An 18,930-nucleotide genomic window follows, 5' to 3' on the forward strand; every position below is an offset into this window, starting at 1 on the left:
TCGAAAAGTGTCTGCAGCAGCCAAGATTTCTTCGACCGTCACTGTTTCTTTTCTTGACAACGAAACAAATCTTGTCACTTTTCGCTGACGGATTCCGTGTTTATTTTTAAATCTATGAACCAGCTGTCAAAAGCTTTAAATTCAAATTCTGTAAACTGTTGTGCTGCTGCTAAGGCCCACTATTCTGAATTCCGTGTATTCACCTGCTGATAATTCTCTCGGGCTTCAACAAAACGATCATACGTTCAGGAAATGATTGCTTCGTGCTCATAAAATTGATTGCCTCCTTTTTTATTTATTACTCCAATTGGGATAAATATTCCTTCTTTCTTAACCGGCTGCATCTTTTTGTTTTTGTAATATTTGTAGTTTCCACGTGGGGTGAGTCTTTGCAATATTAACAGCGTTAATTTTGCATTTGAAAGAAAGACGATCTACTTCTCTTGCCTTATTTTCTTCTGGTTCACATTCATCCGATGAGCTGTGGTCTTCGCACTTTTCGAAAGATTCACTTTTATAGTTTTCTTTTTCGTGAGAAAGTTTATCATCATTCACAAGTATTTTTTCAGTCAACATGTCCATAGTACGTCTGTAAATTTCTTTACCCACCAAGACTGCTTCACGAGAAATTGTCGTTGAAGATTCCTGTGCAATCAAACTACTTGCAGCAAGCAAACTTTCATAATAAAAAACCGCATCTTTTAACATCACCTTCGAACTTCACTTTATAATGAACCTCCAGCTTCTGATACTTTCACGATCTCTTCATTGACAGACATTTTTAATTCACAATATTGTAAAAATTCCGATAATGTGACACAGTACAGGACGCTCCAATCTCTGCGAAAGGCAAGAACGAACTGGCAGTGTAGTAGCTAAGGCCCATTGCTCGATTAGTTTCCTGCGGGCCTTGACACTTCCTGACCACCTGCCTGATGTATATACAATAGGGCAACAGCTATACTCTGCGTTTCCACGAAGACACCGGGTCATCGAATGTACAACGAATATTTATAACGTTTCCACAGCTTATAATATCGTCCAGTTTTATAACAACATTGCAATGACAGTAATTAACGCTTTAATTTACCTTCATTAAAATGCATCTGAAGTTATTCAACTTTTTAAAAAGAACGTGTCGATGAGTGTAATTCACGTTAGAAGCCTGTGACAACCACTTCATAGACAAAATAAAATTATTTATGATTTCATTCATAACACTTTAGGTCATTAACTTTATTTAACAGCTGTTATAATTTTTAAAACAATTAGGAAAACAAAACAAATTCGAGCCTACAGGTAGGATCGATCCCGAATCAGCGGCATGACAGATTAATACGTTACTGAGTGAGCATTTCCCTCAGCATATCCCGATTTACTTCCACTACTATACTTGTTTTATTTTTAGCATCTTTTCAAAAGCTATCCACTCCCTTCAACTGTCTTCAAAGTCAGTACCCGTCTCTGACAGAATTAACACTAACATTGGCAGTCCGCAGGGTTTTTATTTCTTCTCCCAGAATTTTAATCCCCTACCAAATTTCTCATTGGTTTGCTTCACAGCTTGTTCATTGTAGAGACTGAACAATATCGAGGATTGGTTATGATCCTGTTTCATTCCCTTTTCAACTTTCGATTTTTATAACTTGTTTCTGTACAAGTTGTAGTAAATTATCTTCCGCTCCCTGTATTTTATTATCCCTGCTACTTTCAAAATTTCAAACAGTGTAGCCCAAATAAGCTCATTAATTGATTTATATTTGGCAACTGTTTATCTATAAATATTATCCTGATCATCAGTGAGCCTGATCCTCAAAATTGTGACCGTCAGTTCAAGAAAGATCTTTAGTGTACGATAACTATGGCTTTGCATTGCCGTGTTTTCACCAAACCTCCAGCTCATATGACCAACACAGGCAGACTAACTAGATACTTTTGAAGAATTTCAACCTGTAGACTGCAGTACTTACAGCTCCACTACGTTTCAGAAACAAGCAGAGTAGAACGAAAACACATGAGTCACGATGCTTTCCGCGAACGCGTTGTTTTGTAAGAACACTGTTCAGACTGTACGCTACTGTTACACCGCGTACCGTGACAGCAGAGGAACACTCTAGGATGACGTACCGTGTATTTCACCCACGTACCTAGAACCTCAGCTGATAACAAGTTTGTGGAAACGCGCAGGAACTCTGCGCGCCTAATGTTCCTACAGCGTCCGTTGAAGTTTGGCAACGTTTCCCATTCACTACTACACGCACTTCGTCAGTGGAGACTACCACCGAAACTGGTCGAGTCATCACTGCGATGCATTTTCTTTGGCGAGCCAAAACATTATAACCACTGACCACCCCGAGACAGAATGCCGAATGGTGGCACCGAGGGGCCCTGACGCCGTTAGGAAAGTACAGGGTGGTTACAATTAAACGTTCGCTACTTGAGAGGACCCCTACGAAAAATGAGTGACCGTAGGACAACAAAACTTTGTGGAAACATTTGTAAGGATAGCCGAAAGAGACATAACGAATAAACCACTGAAAGAAAGACATTTTAATTTCCACATGAGAGGGTAACACTTATTAATTGCGTAACACATGTTTACGTTCCAGGTTACAAATGAACATCTGCATCCACGACCGACTGGAAATTCAAGAAAGGAAATAGGAGTAACCCACTGAATTACAGACCCATATCACTGACCTCAATTTACAGTAGGATTTTGGAGCATATACTGTACTCGAACATTATGAATCACCTTGAAGAAAATGACTTATTGATACATAACCAACACGGATTCAGAAAATATCGTTCTTGTGCAACACAGCTAGCTCTTTATTCGCATGAAGTAATGAGTGCTGTCGACAAGGGATCTCAGACCGAGTCCATAATCCTAGATTTCCAGAAAGCTTTTTATACCGTTCCTCACAAGCGACTGTTAATCAAATTGCGTGCGTATGGAGTATCGTCCCAGTTGTGTGACTGGATTCGTGATTTCCTCTCAGAGAGTTCACAGTTCGTAGCGATAGACGGTAAATTATCGATTAGAACAGAAGTGATATCTGGCGTTCCGTAAGGTAGTGTCATAGGCCCTCTGCTGTTCCTGATTTACATAAATGATCTAGGTGATAATCTGAGCAGCGCCCTTAGATTTTTTGCAGATGACGCTGTAATTAACCGTCTAGTAAAATCATCAGGCCATCAATTTCAATTACAAAATGATCTAGAGACAATTTCTGTGTGGTGCGAAAAGTGGCAATTGGCACTAAACAAAGAACAGTGCGAGATCATCCACATGGGTACTAAAAGAAATCCGATAAATTTGAGTTATACGATAAATCGCACAAATCTAAGGGCTGTCAATTCAACTAAATACCTAGGAATTACAATTACGAGCAACTTCAACTGGAAGGACCACACAGATAATATTGTGGGGAAGGCGAAACAAAGACTGAGCTTTGTAGGCAGAACACATAGAAGATGCGACAAACCCACTAAAGAGACAGCCTACATTACACTTGTCCGTCCTATGCTAGAATACTGCTGCGCGGTGTGGGATCCTTATCAGGTAGGAAAAAGTGCAAAGAAGGGCAGCCCGTTTCTTGTTATCACGCGATAGGGGTGAGAGTATCACTGATATGATACACAAGTTGGGGTGGCAGTCACTGAAACAAAGGCTGTTTTCTTCGCGGCGAGATCTATTTACAAAATTTCAATCACCAGCTTCCTCTTCCGAATGCGAAAATATTTTGTTGACAACCACCTACGTAGGGAGAAATGATCATCATAATATAATAAGAGAAATCAGAGCTCGAACGGAAATATTTAGGTGTTCCTTTTTCCCACGCGCCATTCGAGAGTGAAATGGCAGAGAAGTAAAATGACAATGGTTGGATGAACCCTCTGCCAGGCACTTAAGTGTGAATTGCAGAGTAACCATGTAGATATAGATGTTGATGTAGAACCGCACTAGAGATACCATTTCACAATTTATCACAGAACTTTCCGAACAGTGGACCATGGAATGTTTAGCTGTCGCGACATGGCTCGTGCACTGCTTGAAGATTGCACATAGCGTCCAACATTCTCAGCCATGGCAACAACAAGTTCTCCAACAATTTTTGGCGCAATGGGCCGTCGGTCTGTACCAGGAGCAATTCCCAAATCCCCAGATAATTAGGACTTCCGAATCATAGTCTTCAACCCCGATGTGGAAAGAGGACCTCTCCATAGTCCTTCAGTTCGCGAATACTCGGGAAGAGCAGCAGCACTCTTGCTGTTATTCTGATAAAACAGCTTTATGTGTAATGTCCTGCTCATCTAGATCCGTGTTCACTGTTTGCAACTGTAACGAACACTGGTGCTCGTGTTTCAATCCTACGCCGCCATACCAGTACCGACCAGTAACGGCAAGTCATCACACTAACACTGCTAAAAACGCAAATCTTGCAGCGCACAGTCTGAACTTCATTCCTATAAAGTTAGGTACACATACAATACATAGTTTTCCGTCTACACTGGCTCCAGTAGCGAAAGTTCTATTATAACTACCCTGTATATAAGCGGGGTAGAGACGAATAGGGAATCATTTTAGTGACGATACGGGCTACAAAATAAGAAATCCACTGACAAATGCGACATTAACAAAAGAAGATTGCTATGGCCACGCACCTGGAAACGAGAGTGTCGGAAACGGCGACGCTGGTCGGCTCTTCGAGTGCTACTGTCATGAGCAAGTGGTTGAAGAACGGTAAACCACGAGTAGTCGACAAGGTTTTGGAAAACAACGCCCAATCACAGAACGTGGAGGCCGGAGGCCTGCCCACTCTGTGAAGCAAGGCAGCTCTCTGTGGATGATCTGACGGCAGAGTACAGGCACAAGTGTTTCAAAGCACATCGTTCAGCGCACATTTGCGAACATGGGGCGCAGCGGTAGACAGCCCCTACGTGTTCACATGTCGACCCAACTACATCGTCAATTATGAATACTGGTGGCATGGGATCATCGAGACTGGACCGTGGATGTATCAGGTTTCTTGTTCTGTCTACCAGGTTCGTGGTCGTAACCGGATACTCCCTCATCCAGCTGAATGGTATCTCGAAGCATGCACCATGCCACAGACGCAGAACGGTGGGTCCTGTATTATGCTAAGGGTCACAGTCATCTGTGATTCCAGGGGCTTGTGGTATTAATCGAAGGTACCATGACGAGTGTGTCTTCTCCGACAGCGCTAGCATCCTCCATCAGGATAAATGTCCGCACCACAAGGCCAGAATCGTGTTACAGTACTTTGAGGAGGATGTTTGTGAACTCACGTTGATTTCTTGGCGGCCAAGTTCGTCTCACCTGAGCATAATGTTATACATCTGTGATGTTACCGAACGCTAGATCCGGGGCTACAAACCACTGGCCCGTAATTTACGGGAACTGTATGACATGTGTCTAGACATCGGATGCCACATATCTCCAGAAACTTATCAACGAGCTGTGGAATCCATGCCACGCAGAATCGCTGCTGTATTGCGCTGCAAAGGTGTGCCAACTCGCTATTAAGCAGGTGGTCTTAATGTTTTGGCTCATTGGTTTATTTTGCCAGCGAGCTGTAAATGCTGACTGTTTCTCAATGGTTGTAGTCATATCTACATTCGAACTACGTCTATGCTTCTTATTCTACGAATGTCCAACATACTTCAGTTCTAAATCGGATACAGTATGGGGGTTGTTTGCATCTAGCAAATGGCGTCAAAGAAAATTTTATTCGTGCTTGTCCGTTGGTGCCGTATCAATGGCTGTTGTTGTTGTGGTCTCCAGTCCTGAGACTGGTTTGATGCAGCTCTCCACGCTACTCTATCCTGCGCAAGCTTCTTCATCTCCCAGTACGAACTGCAGCCTACATCCCTCTGAATCTGCTTAGCGTATTCATCTCTTGGTCCCCCTCTACGATTTTTACCCTCCACGCAGCCTTCCAATACTAAATTGGTGATCCCTTGATACCTCAGAACATGTCCTACCAACCGATCCCTTCTTGTAGTCAAGTTGTGCCACAAACTCCTCTTCTCCCCAATCCTATTCAGTCCCTCCTCATTAGTTATGTGATCTACCCATCTAATCTTCAGCATTCTTTTGTAGCACCACATTTCGAAAGCTTCTATTCTCTTCTTGTCCAAACTATTATCGTCCATGTTACACTTCCGTACATGGCTACACTCCACACAAACACTTTCAGAAACGACTTCCTGACACTTAAATCTATACTCGATGTTAACAAATTTCTCTTCTTCAGAAACGATTTCCTTGCCATTGCCAGTCTACATTTTATATCCTCTCTACTTCGACCATCATCGGTTATTTTACTCCCTAAATAGCAAAACTCCTTTACTACTTTAAGTGTCTCATTTCCTAATCTAATTCCCTCAGCATCACCCGACTTAATTCGACTACATTCCATTATCCTCGTTTTGCTTTTGTTGATGTTCATCTTATATCCTCCTTTCAAGACACTGTCCATTCCGTTCATCTGCTCATCCAAGTCATTTGCTCTCTCTGACAGAATTACAATGTCATCGGCGAACCTTAAAGTTTTTATTTCTTCTCCATGGATTTTAATAGCTACTCCGAATTTTTCTTTTGTTTCCTTTACTGCTTGCTCAATATACAGATTGAACAACATCGGGGAGAGGCTACAACCCTGTCTCACTCCCTTCCCAACCACTGCTTCCCTTTAATGTCCCTCGACTCTTATAACTGCCATCTGGTTTCCGTACAAATTGTAAATAGCCTTTCGCACCCTGTGTTTTACCCCTGCCACCTTCAGAATTTGAAAGAGAGTATTCCAGTCAACATTGTCAAAAGCTTTTTCTAAGCCTACAAATGCTAGAAACGTAGGTTTGCCTTTTCTTAATCTAGCTTCTAAAATAAGTTGTAGGGTCAGTATTGCCTCACGTGTTCCCATATTTCTACAGAATCCAAACTGATCTTCCCCAAGGTCGGCTTCTACCAGTTTTTCCATTCGTCTGTAAGGAATTCGCGTCAGTATTTTGCAGCCGCGATTTATTAAACTGATAGTCGTGACAAAGGTATCTATAATTAAATATATGTGTGTCTGAATAACCGCCTCTGTCGTGCTTGAAGCATTCATTAAACCAGCAATAGCTTTTGGAATGGTATTATTCCACTTTCAAGTTGCGTAAATGACGTATGGCATCACAATCATTAATTCCAAACGCTCTCAAAGGCATTATCAACTGTGCTGGACAATTAGTTGTAATGCCTGCTTTTTGAAGATCGTTCATAATTGCAAAGAATTTATAGAACAAGAGATGTGTTTCATATCACTTCGAAATACAATTACGCTATTACGAATTCAGTCGTGGGAGTAAAGAAATACGCAAAGAACGGCAGAAGTAATAATCCAAACAGCAATAATTTTGATTTTTTCTGGGTGAGAACCACTATCTTGGTAACTTTGCAGAACAGCATCGTTTTCAGCAGTACTTTATCAAGCACTACTTTCAAGTTTCGAACTTCGCTCATTCTCAAGGTCATCTACAAACATAATAACACATTATAATTAAATGGCAGTTAAAATATAAGGTAATATTTAATTTCCAAAAAAAGTCACTGATTATAGATGTTAAAAAAATACTCCTTCTCTATTCCTTCCCTTTTCTTATCCAGCATATAAATACACAGCACCATGATAAAATAGAGTTACACATATACAAAAATTTAAAAAAAGGATTGTAGGTCAAAGGCAAACTAGTGTCAATTTTATGTTGGCAACACTACAAAACACAAACCACAGCACATACGTAAAAGTATAAAAACAAACAAAAAACAGTGGTGTGCGAAAAATTGTTGTGTGAAAAACATGAGAAATGGGTAGTTCTGCAGAATAACTAATAATTAGACGACAACTACCATAGTCTAAAGACGAAAAACATGAACGAGGTGCTAGCAGACGACATTTCCAGATGTAAGCGAAAAATCAAGTGAAAATCACCGTATAAGCGCAAACTAACATATTGTTAATGAACTGTTTTTCGATCTTAAAGCAAATCAAAATGAAAATAACTTAAATTAAGATAACTGATGATGCTTTACCTCAATAATAAAATGAGACGGATTTTTGTAGTTGCAACGACAGAACAAAAATACCCTCAAGAACTACATATTTCTATCTGAAATAGTAGTACTTGCATTGTTTAATAGCTAACATTAAGAGACTAGAATTCCAAATGGTAAACAATGAAAAGTATTTTAAAATGGTAAATCGTTTAGTTAGTATTATCCCATCAATTTATTTTTAACGCTGTGCAGAGTGATTCATGTTCTATAATATGTGTTTTATTTACTTTATAGGCGAAGCGGTAGCAACTTTAACGAGGTTTAATTAACACTTGGTAACTTTTCGTTTGCATCAACCAGATAAATCAGCAGCAGTTGCCCATTTGTTTGAAGTACGACACACCACAGCGTCTGATAAGGGGGCAAGAGGGAATATTTGAGCCCTCCTGCCCCCTACTGCTTTCTGTAGATCGTTCGTAATTGCAAAGAGCTTACAGTACAAGAGATGTGTTTCACACTAGTGGAGATCGACAAGTGATTGGAGCTCTTAATGTTTGTATTTTAGTATTTTCATATATATTACAATATTTTCGAGCAGTTTCAGCAATGGTTGTTTGCCACCCTGCCAAATAGCAGACTTAGCATTGCTGTGATTGGAAGTACTGTGATTTTTGTCAAGTTTATTAACTTGGTTGATTGGTTTTTTGTATTCCAAACGAATTTTCACCGTCGTTATAATTTTCTTTATTTCAGATTTTTAATTTTTACCAAAAACACAACATTAATGTTGTATTAATAAAAATATTTCTTGTGAATAACTCGTTGAAAACCCTAGAATTACTCATAAAAATGATGTAATTTCAGATCGTTGAATCAAAATGGTTTTCATATTCATATTAATAATATAGATACATACATAGCTTATACTCTTGTTACATGCCAAAGATTTTGCTGTCAAAGTATTCTACTTAAAAAATATTGAATCGATACCTATCAATCGTTTAAGATACAATAAGTTTTTTGTATTTCCTGTAAAATTTAGTGCTTGGAAAAATATACATTCTCAAACTGTATCATTTATATAAAAAATAGCAATCTTAGAATGTTGCCCTCCCCCCCCCCCCCCGAAACATTAAAGCGGACACCCTTATGACAAGTATTGAATTAGCACCTTCTTTTTGTCTTTCCTAGACGTATCTGATAATCATCAAATAGATCGAAGCCAGTTATAAAATAAAAGAAAAAAATTGTGACTAAAACTTCTTTTAAATTGCACAAATACTGCAAATGTCTTGAAGATTGTGAATGTACAACATGAAAGGCACAAACTGAATATTATAGAACAGGTGTGGTCCCAACACGGTTCGAATATTGCATGCGGCACTTGCCTCAGTCTAATGCTGCTCTTGTCGACTTTGCAGTGCTTTAAGTGCAACTTCCAGCTTGCACGAGGTGTATGTGGCCATTGCACAAAAATGCGATGGGACCCACGCAACGGGGCAATGTATGATTCTGATTGGTGAGAACAGGCCACCGTGAGTAGGCGCTGGAGTTTCCCCTATTCCAGTTGAGGAGATATGTTCAACAGTAGTGCGCCTGTAGACCATTTTGTTCATTTATTAGTTTGCTTTACTGGCCAGATTGTTGGAAGATTTATGGCCGAGTGTTCTAATGAGTAAGACACGGTATATGTAGAGGATTATCGTCCATTTCTCTGTTTGTAGTTCGTCAGTTCCGCTGACGACAAACTGACTTGCAAATAAGCATAACATAGAAACAACAAAGGCAATTATTTAAATAACATTACATGTTCAGCAACAGTACATGTTCAAATAATCTGCAACTATATAGTGTGTTCATTTTCACTGAAGATTTTGAAATATAGCGGAAACTACACATCCGAACTTAAAAAGTTATAATTCCAATTATAATAACCTCCCACCCTACCCCGTGTGTGGGTGGCAGAGGGCAACTTTGAAATCTTCAACCCGAACCCCAGTTTTTTTACTGCGAATTACGATTCTACGGCACAAATGGCGCTGTAATCGGAGGAAAAGAAATGGGTACACAATCGTAATTTACGACATGTTGCTTGATGGCCCTTGACTATCCAATGGCACGTGGGTCGCCACCTCATGCTGCGAGGTAGGACAGGCCAGCATTTCATAACTTATAATTGGAAACCCCGTTCGCAACGTTGTATTCCTCCGACATATCGAACAGGCGACTACTTGACGCACCACCGTGGCCGTGTAGCGACTACGACGTATCGTAACAGGCAGTACACGTATCGTGCAGATGTAGAACAGATAGTGGCTGTAAAGATAACAGTACAGTGTTTATTGAGTGCACACCTAGCTATAATTTGGAGAACAGACGTACAAGTGGACGATGAACGTTACAACCACAGAAGAAAAAATTATAATGATCCTGATTTACGGGGACTGTAGGAAATACGTTGAGGTTGCTGTTGTCTTGTATGCCGAATGTTTTCCAGAGAAAGCTCGCTCTCGTTCGTTCTTTTACAAGGTTGTGAAGGCCTTTGTGTCTAATGGCAGGGTACAGACAGGCAAAAGAAAACGAAGCAAAAGTGTTACAGGAGAAGCTATTGAATTAGGTGTACTAGCGGCAGTGCACCACAAGCCACGGATAAGCGCCCGGCAATTACGCGCGATTCAGGTAAGTCCATAGGGAGTACTGTCACAATACTGCATCGTCGTAAGTAACATTCATACCACGTGTCACTCCATCAAGAACTTCATGGTGCCGATTTCCACAACCGGGTAGTGTTTTGTGAATGGATACGTCAACAAATGCAAACGACCCCCACGTTCTTTGCGGAGGTACTATTTTCGTTGAGTCTACATTCACAAAACATGATAGCTTTTGCCGTCCGGAGTGGCCGAGCGGTTCTAGGCGCTACAGCCTGGAACCGCGTGACCGCTACGGTCGCAGGTTCGAATCCTGCTTCGGGCATGGATGTGTGTGATGTCCTTAGGTTAGTTAGGTTCAAGTAGTTCTAAGTTCTAGGGGACTGATGACCTCAGATGTTAAGTCCCATAGTGCTCAGAGCCATTTGAACCATTTGAACCATGATAGCTTTAACCGGCATAACATGCATTACTGGAGTGTAGACAATCTCCACTGGTTACAGCAAGTTGACTATCAACGCCCTTGGTCGATTAGCTTATGGTGTGGCATCATGGGGAAAAACTCATTGGTCTGTATTTTATCGAAAGAGTTTGGAACAGGAACTACCGGTACTGTTTACAGGATGTTTACCTGGACGTTCGACAACGTATTTGGTTTGAGCATGAAGTTGCGCAGCGCATTACGCAACTGGAGCACGGGAGGTGTTAGACCGTGTTTATTTATATTGGTCGGTGGATCGGCAGAGGTGGCCCTATTAATTGGCCCGCTAGGTCGCCGGATTTGACGTTGCCGGATTTCTTTCTGGGGGGTTATTTAAACCAACAGGCGGTGAACACACGCTCGACCGCATCATAAACGCCTGTGTTGACATTCCCGCAGATATGCTTTTGTCCTGTGTACGGTCATTTGACAAGCGGATCGCTAAATATACTGAAGTTGGCGGTACTACGTTTGAACACGTACTCTAACCGGAGAAGTTGAGTAGTGTTTGTCTCGACGCACGGCCACAGTGGCACGTTTTGCAGTCCGCTGTTCGATATGTCGGAGGAATACAACGTTGCGAATGGGGTTTACAATTAGAAGTTATGAAATTCTGGTCTGTCCTACCCTCGCATCATGGAGGTTGGTCGGACGTGCCACTGGATATTCAAGGGCCGTTGAATAGCATGTCGTAAATTACGATTGCGTACCTGTTTCTATTCCTCCGATTACAGCGTCATTCGTGGCGAATTGAAGAAAATGCTTCAGACAAAACGTATGTAGATTTTGCCGTAGAATCGTAATCTGTAATAAAATAGGGAGGTTCTCTTTGATGATTTCAAAGTTTCCCTCTGTCTCCCACGCACGGGGTTGGGTGGAGGATCGAGTTTGGTATCATTGTATGTTACCATCCGAGACAAACAAACTGGAATTATGACTTTCTTTGATCCGATGTGTAGTTTTTGAGATATTTCAATGTCTTCGTTAACATGAACGCCATATATTTTCATATCATTGCGTATTTTCAGTGTAGGGAACCATGTAGGAGGCACAGATATTATTACTTTCATATATTTATTCATACTAAGGTTTGCATGGCGCTGAAAGTGAGGAGGCCTATCACTGAATGTAAATCCCAAGTTACACGTAAATGAAGTTGTGCGGAAGTTTGGCGGGAACGTGACGCTGTTCCGCGCCACCTCGATGTTAACAAATGGAGCAATTCACACAGAGAAGGAGTCCCGGAGACGCGTCGTTTATTGTCCGCGCCACATCCTTTTGTCATCACGAGTGGCGCACCGGAGGGACGCGTAGCGGATATGTCTAAGTGGCGCGCTACTGTTTTGCAATGTTGAAGTCATCCGATGTGCCACAGAAATATTGTTTAACGTAGATGAAAGAAGCCACATCCGTCTCTGTAGACAGGTTCTCAGTAAAAGTTATACTTTTCGCGTAAAAAATTAGAAACCACTGTTTTGAGATTCGCGCGTGTTCTCCGCTACGCAGTCTTTCTCATTCGATTTTAAGAAAACCATTCGGCAAAACAATTGACTTTTCGACATCTTATAGCCTGACAGCCCAACTTGATAGTGAACTACACTACTGGCCATTAAAATTGCTACACTAAGAAGAAATGCAGATGATAAACGGGTATTCATTGGACAAATATATTATACTGGAACTGACATGTGATTACATTTTCACGCAATTTGGGTGCATAGATCCTGAGAAATCAGTACCCAGAACAACCACCTCTGGCCGTAATAACGGCCTTGATACGCCTGGGCATTGAGTCAAACAGAGCTTGGATGGCGTGTACACGTACAGCCGCCCATGCAGCTTCAACACGATATCACAGTTCAAGAGTAGTGACTGCCGTATTGTGACGAGCCAGTTGCTCGCCCACCATTGACCAGACGTTTTCAATTGGTGAGAGATCTGGAGAATGTACTGGCCAGGGCAGCAGGCGAACATTTTCTGTATCCAGAAAGGCCCGTACAGGACCTGCAACATGCGGTCGTGCATTATCCTGCTAAAATGTAGGGTTTCGCAAGGATCGAATGAAGGGTAGAGCCACGGGTCGTAACACATATGAAATGTAACGTCCACTGTTCAAAGTGCCGTCAATGCGAACAAGAGGTAACCGAGACGAGTAACCAAAATGTTCAAATGTGTGTGAAATCTTATGGGACTTAACTGCTAAGGTCATCAGTCCCTAATTTACACACTACTTAACCTAAATTATCCTAACGTCAAACACACACACCCATGTCCGAGGTACCAGCCGCACAGTACATGACTGCAGCGCCTTAAAGCGCTCGGCTAATCCCGCGCGGCAGACGTGTAACCAATGGCATCCCATACCATCACGCCGAATGATACGCCAGTATGGCGATAACGAATACACGCTTCCAATGTGCTTTCACCGCGATGTTGCAAACACGGATGCGACCATCATGATGCTGTAAACAAAACCTGGATTCATCCAAAAAAATGACGTTTTCCCACTCGTGCACCCAGGTTCGTCGTTGAGTACACCATCGCCGGCGCTCCTGTCTGTGATGCAGCGTCAAGGGGAACCGCAGCCATGGTCTCCGAGCTGATAGTCCATGCTGCTGCAAACGTGGTCGAACTGTTCGTGCAGATGGTTGTTGTCTTGCAAACGTCCCCATCTGTTGACTCAGGGATCGAGACGTGGCTGCACGATCCGTTACAGCCATGCGGATAAGATGCCTGTCATCTCGACTGCTAGTGATACGAGGCCGTTGGGATCCAGCACGGCGTTCCGTATTACCCTCCTGAACCCACCGATTCCATATTCTGCTAACAGTCATTAGATACCGATCAACGCGAGCAGCAATGTCGCGATACGACAAACCGCAATCGCGATAGGCTACAATCTGACCTTTATCAAAGTCGGAAACGTGATCGTACGCATTTCTCCTCCTTACACGAGGCATCACAACAACGTTTCACCAGGCAACGCCGGTCAACTGCTGTTTGTGTATGAGAAATCGGTTGGAAATTACCTCATGTCAGCACGTTGTAAGTGTCGCCACCGGCGCCAACCTTGTGTGAATGCTTTGAAAAGCTAATCATTTTCATATCACAGCATCTTCTTCCTGTCGGTTAAATTTCTCGTGTGTAGCACGTCATCTTCGTGGTGTAGCAATTTTAAAGGCCAGTAGTGTAGTTTTATTTTCGTTACCGTCCATAGTTGTTGTGGTACTTCTGAAATAAGTAGGTCAACAGGTATATTTTGAAAAGTTTGTTGTAAATAATGAAGTCGAAACGTCCTGGCAGATCAAAACTGTGTGACAGACCGAGACTCGAACGCGAGACCTTTGCCTGTCGCTGACAAGTGCTCTACCAAGCACTATTCAGAACCCGTCCTGACGGACGAGGTGTTGGGCCATGAGTCGTGCTTGGCAGAGCACTTTCCCGCTAAAGGCAAAGGTATCGAGTTCGTGTCTCGTTCCGTCATACGGTTTTGACTTGCCGGGAAGTTTCATATCAGCACCGCAGTAGAGTGAAAATTTCATTTTGTAGAATGTAGCCGCTGGTCAGTTTACTTTTGGTGTGTTTTAGGACATAGGTCACTGCGTTGGTGAGATAGATAACACATCAAAATTGTTTCTGACAGTGGAAGGAGAGCGACTCAGCTTCCCAGTCCCGAGTAAATAAGTGAGACGTTTTATGTTTGGCCCGACGATCTACGACGCGCAACACTCGACGTTATGGCCGCGCGCTGTGCGGATTTGGTGCTCGTATTGCTCTTTCGTATTCGGTTTATGAAGTGAGTTACATTCACATTTGAAGTTAGTATTGCATTAACAGTTATTTTCATTTTAAAACTACAGGTAGACAATTACAGATCCAACAGCAGAGTTGGCTTTCTACAGCACACGTAATTTTTTCTTGCCTACACTAGCAGTTTCATTCACGAAACAGTCGATAACTATTCTGATAAATTGTTTAGATATTATCGAATAAATGACGTCTGTTCCAGCGAGCAGTGAATGAGAAATGGAATTTTACTACTTTTATAATTAAAGTATTCTGTGCTCTGAATGTTTTATGTTGACCTATTTTATGCTTACATATTTGGGCTTTGTTGACTCAGACAGTCTTTATGAGGTAAAAAGCCATTCAGCATATTTTTGTAGCAGCTATTACACAGTTACTTACGTTACCTTAGAAAAAACGGAACTATCATTTTTATTTTGCTGCCGAATAACTTTAAGTTTGTGCAGTTACAACGTTGTGCTGAGGAAACTCTCTAGGTCTTTTTGTGTTATTTATTGCAGAAACTGAAACCTTATTTTGAGAAAGTACAACAGCACAGGTCAACACACACAATATTTTCTACAATACAAATCTGCACAAGCAGCTGCATGAGATACTAAAAATTTAACGTTATTCCTGTTGCAATTACACTAAACGTGTACAGTCGACATTACCTTTTCCTTCGTCAATCAATGAGTTTTGTAAGACAGAAGTGCTAATCAACTATTCACTTGGTACTTGTTCATTCTGTATCTGGCGGTGGTTGTTTTCGGGGAAGGAGACCAGACAGCGAGGTCACCGGTCTCATCGGATTAGGGAAGGACGGGGAAGGAAGTCGGCCGTGCCCTTTCAGAGGAACCATCCCGGCATTTGCCTGGAGTGATTTAGGGGGATCACGGAAAACCTGAATCAGGATGGCCGGACGCGGGACTGAACCGTCGTCCTCCCGAATGCGAGTCCAGTGTCTAACCACTGCGCCACCTCGCTCGGTGTATTCCGTATCTCAGCTGGGATATAATTACATGTCAAGTAAGGCTTTCTTCTTGGCACTTTTTACTGGCAGAATTTTATCACACAAGGTATGGAAAACTGTAATCTTATCGAGTGACAGATTACTGGTTCCAGTGCCTCTCGGCTTCTTAGAAATGCTTTGACAAATCCATGGTAGCAGGATGCTATGACTCTTTTTCCTCTTGATGTAGTAGGGTAGTCAGATGAAATGTGTAGCAAGACATACTCAGTTATTTTGAATGAGCCTCTGTGCAACCCGCGATCTAGAGCGCTAAGATCCTTGAAATCTTCTGGTTTCGTATTGGACAATAAGAATCTGTTGTCCTTGTCATTGGAAATGACTGAAATACAATTTTCTGGGCGAAAGGATATTTTGTTCTTCTCTGTAAAGGCAAAACCCCTATCACATGGTAGCAAATTATGCCCTGTAACTCGGAATTTCTTATCTATAGCAGTGAAATATTTACGGATGATCATATTTTGGAAAAGTGTCGTAATATTCTGAACATGAATCACAAAATCAGCAATGTTTAGGCTTATGTTCAAACGAAAATCATACGAAACATAGGAATTATGATCAAAATATTCCACTTTCGTTGCTTTACTCTGAATGCTGTCCTTCACATAGGAAATATAGGAATTATGGTCAAAATATTTCAGTTTCGTTGCTTTACTCTGAAAGATGTCCTTCACTTTTGAGACATTCTATAAAAATGCTGGAAACATTCGAGATACACGTTCAGTCTCTTTTTAACATAGAAAGTGCCATACTTCTTTCCTTTTTTCAACCATTACGGATGAATTCAGTATCTTCTTCGTTGCTCAACATTTACGAATTACAGAAGATCCAGTGCGTCGGTATCTCAGTCTGATGAGGATGACATGTTCTGATAAATTCGTAGCACGACCGCCCCGCGTCTCTCTAACAGCGCCACTTCAGTGTGAATTGGTCACGTCCCGTTTGCGCCATGTAGCTGACTCGCCGCTGCCAGGCATTCACGCCACACCATTTCTTTGTTGACATTACGTTTGACGTAGCGGATGGAAAAGAGCAAGAAAATAGAACTGTCGGACCCCATATTTTGGATACCAACAGCCCCAAGTTTTTCTTTTAGTAAAGATACGTTAAGAAATACCGCTACAAATTCTCAGAGCTATCTAAAAGGCAAGCGCTGAGTAACTAATGACGAAGACCCTGCAGATGACGAAGCCTTACCCTGCAGCGCTTAGTGAGCTAATTCCCTCAGGCTTACAGCAAATGAGACGCCGACTGAGAAGTTAAAGTTCAGTGTTTAGCTTAGAACCTTTGAATTTTAAAGAACACTTGAGGATATTTGTCTAGTGGGTAATGTAGACTACTAGACGAATATGCTCTAGAACTCATTAAAAATTTTAAGTTAAACCCTGAACTTAAATATTCTCAACTGGCACCTCATTTCCTGTACACAATTTTGATTGGGTTTCCAGTGTTCTAAAAAGGCTTCGCAGAGTAGATAAATTTTCGCAAAAAATGTTCCTGGTTTGACTTCGATTTCAAGTACTACGGATGATATTTCTGACACTGCAGCTGTTGTACAAAAAGTAAATACAGACGAAACAAAATTTTAAAATGAAGAAAAGCAAATTGATCCTGATTTAGAGTTTCACGAAAAACTAAGTGTCGAGTCAGGCATTACAAAAAGAAACAACTTCGTTAGTGGTAATACTGCAGAATGGTGTGTCAATGAATCAACAATCGACATCCTCTTACAACGTGGCATTAATCAAAATTATAACGGTGATTTTTCTAATTCAAGAAGATAAATAGGCGATAAAAACAGATATTTGAACAAAAATGTATTTTACCGTAAACTTTTAGATGGTGAATCAGCTTTGCGTGATTTTCTGGTATACTCCTGTAGCACCGGTGCTGTTTTTTGTGCACCATGTAAATTGTTCGGAGGTAAGGCCGCGATTGCTACTAATGGTATTGCAGATTGGAAAAATATTTCTAATATTTTATCTCATCATGAGAATTCATTGAACACAAGAATTCTGGGTTCTCACTCATAACAAGAACAAGGTCACTTGGAACAATAGATACGCTAATAATACGGTGCACCTATGGGCGCAAAATTTTTAAATCCACTACTGACGACATTTTCCGAAACACATTGCATCTCCTGCGAACAAGCAGGCGCCGACGCGAAAATGTCGAGTATGATGCAGCGAAAAGGCCTCCAACGGGAAAAAGTGTGAAGAGAAACACGTGTGTTTTGTGAAGAGTGTGCTATCGGACTTCGTGCAGTGCTTTGAAGTGTACCATGCAAAAACTAATCTGTAATAAATTTGTTCAAAGTACTGTGTATGCGTGGGCCTACCAATAAGATTCTCCCTCAGAATGTCAAAACGAATACGACGACATTTTATTTTCATTAAGACATTGTTACTGTGAAAAGCTTCCAATTGTTATCTTATTACAGTCGCAACAGTCGCTTGGTTTACCAACACTCGCACCAAAGTCGGGCGGCGCTGCAAGTGGTGCGAGGTGTGGAAATAATTACCCAGGGGGAAACAGCTGGAGACGCGCACAGCTCTTTATGTGTCAGCAGCGCGGCAGCTGCGGCCAAGAGCCGGGCGCAACAGGCCGCGGAGTCAAGGGTAAATGTCATACTCGATGAGGCAGTTTTTCACGCATCTCAGTGTTTATGACTTCATATATCCTTAAGTATGTGTTGTACAATGACATAATTTTGCAGGTACATTCAGCAGTATACTTGAACACTGTCCGCAAAATGTGTCGCGAATACAGTAGGCAGTAAAGAAGTAATAAATTATAACGTCATGCCTAATACGCCAATGAACAGCGAAAATGTTGTGAGCGATAAAGTTGTCTTTTTTTTCCTTTTATCGTTATATGGGGCGAGGGTGTCAGCAGAAGAGTTTCGTTAAGGTTT

The sequence above is a fragment of the Schistocerca cancellata genome, chromosome 4 (assembly GCF_023864275.1).
Source record: "Schistocerca cancellata isolate TAMUIC-IGC-003103 chromosome 4, iqSchCanc2.1, whole genome shotgun sequence".
NCBI classification, from domain to species: domain Eukaryota; kingdom Metazoa; phylum Arthropoda; class Insecta; order Orthoptera; family Acrididae; genus Schistocerca; species Schistocerca cancellata.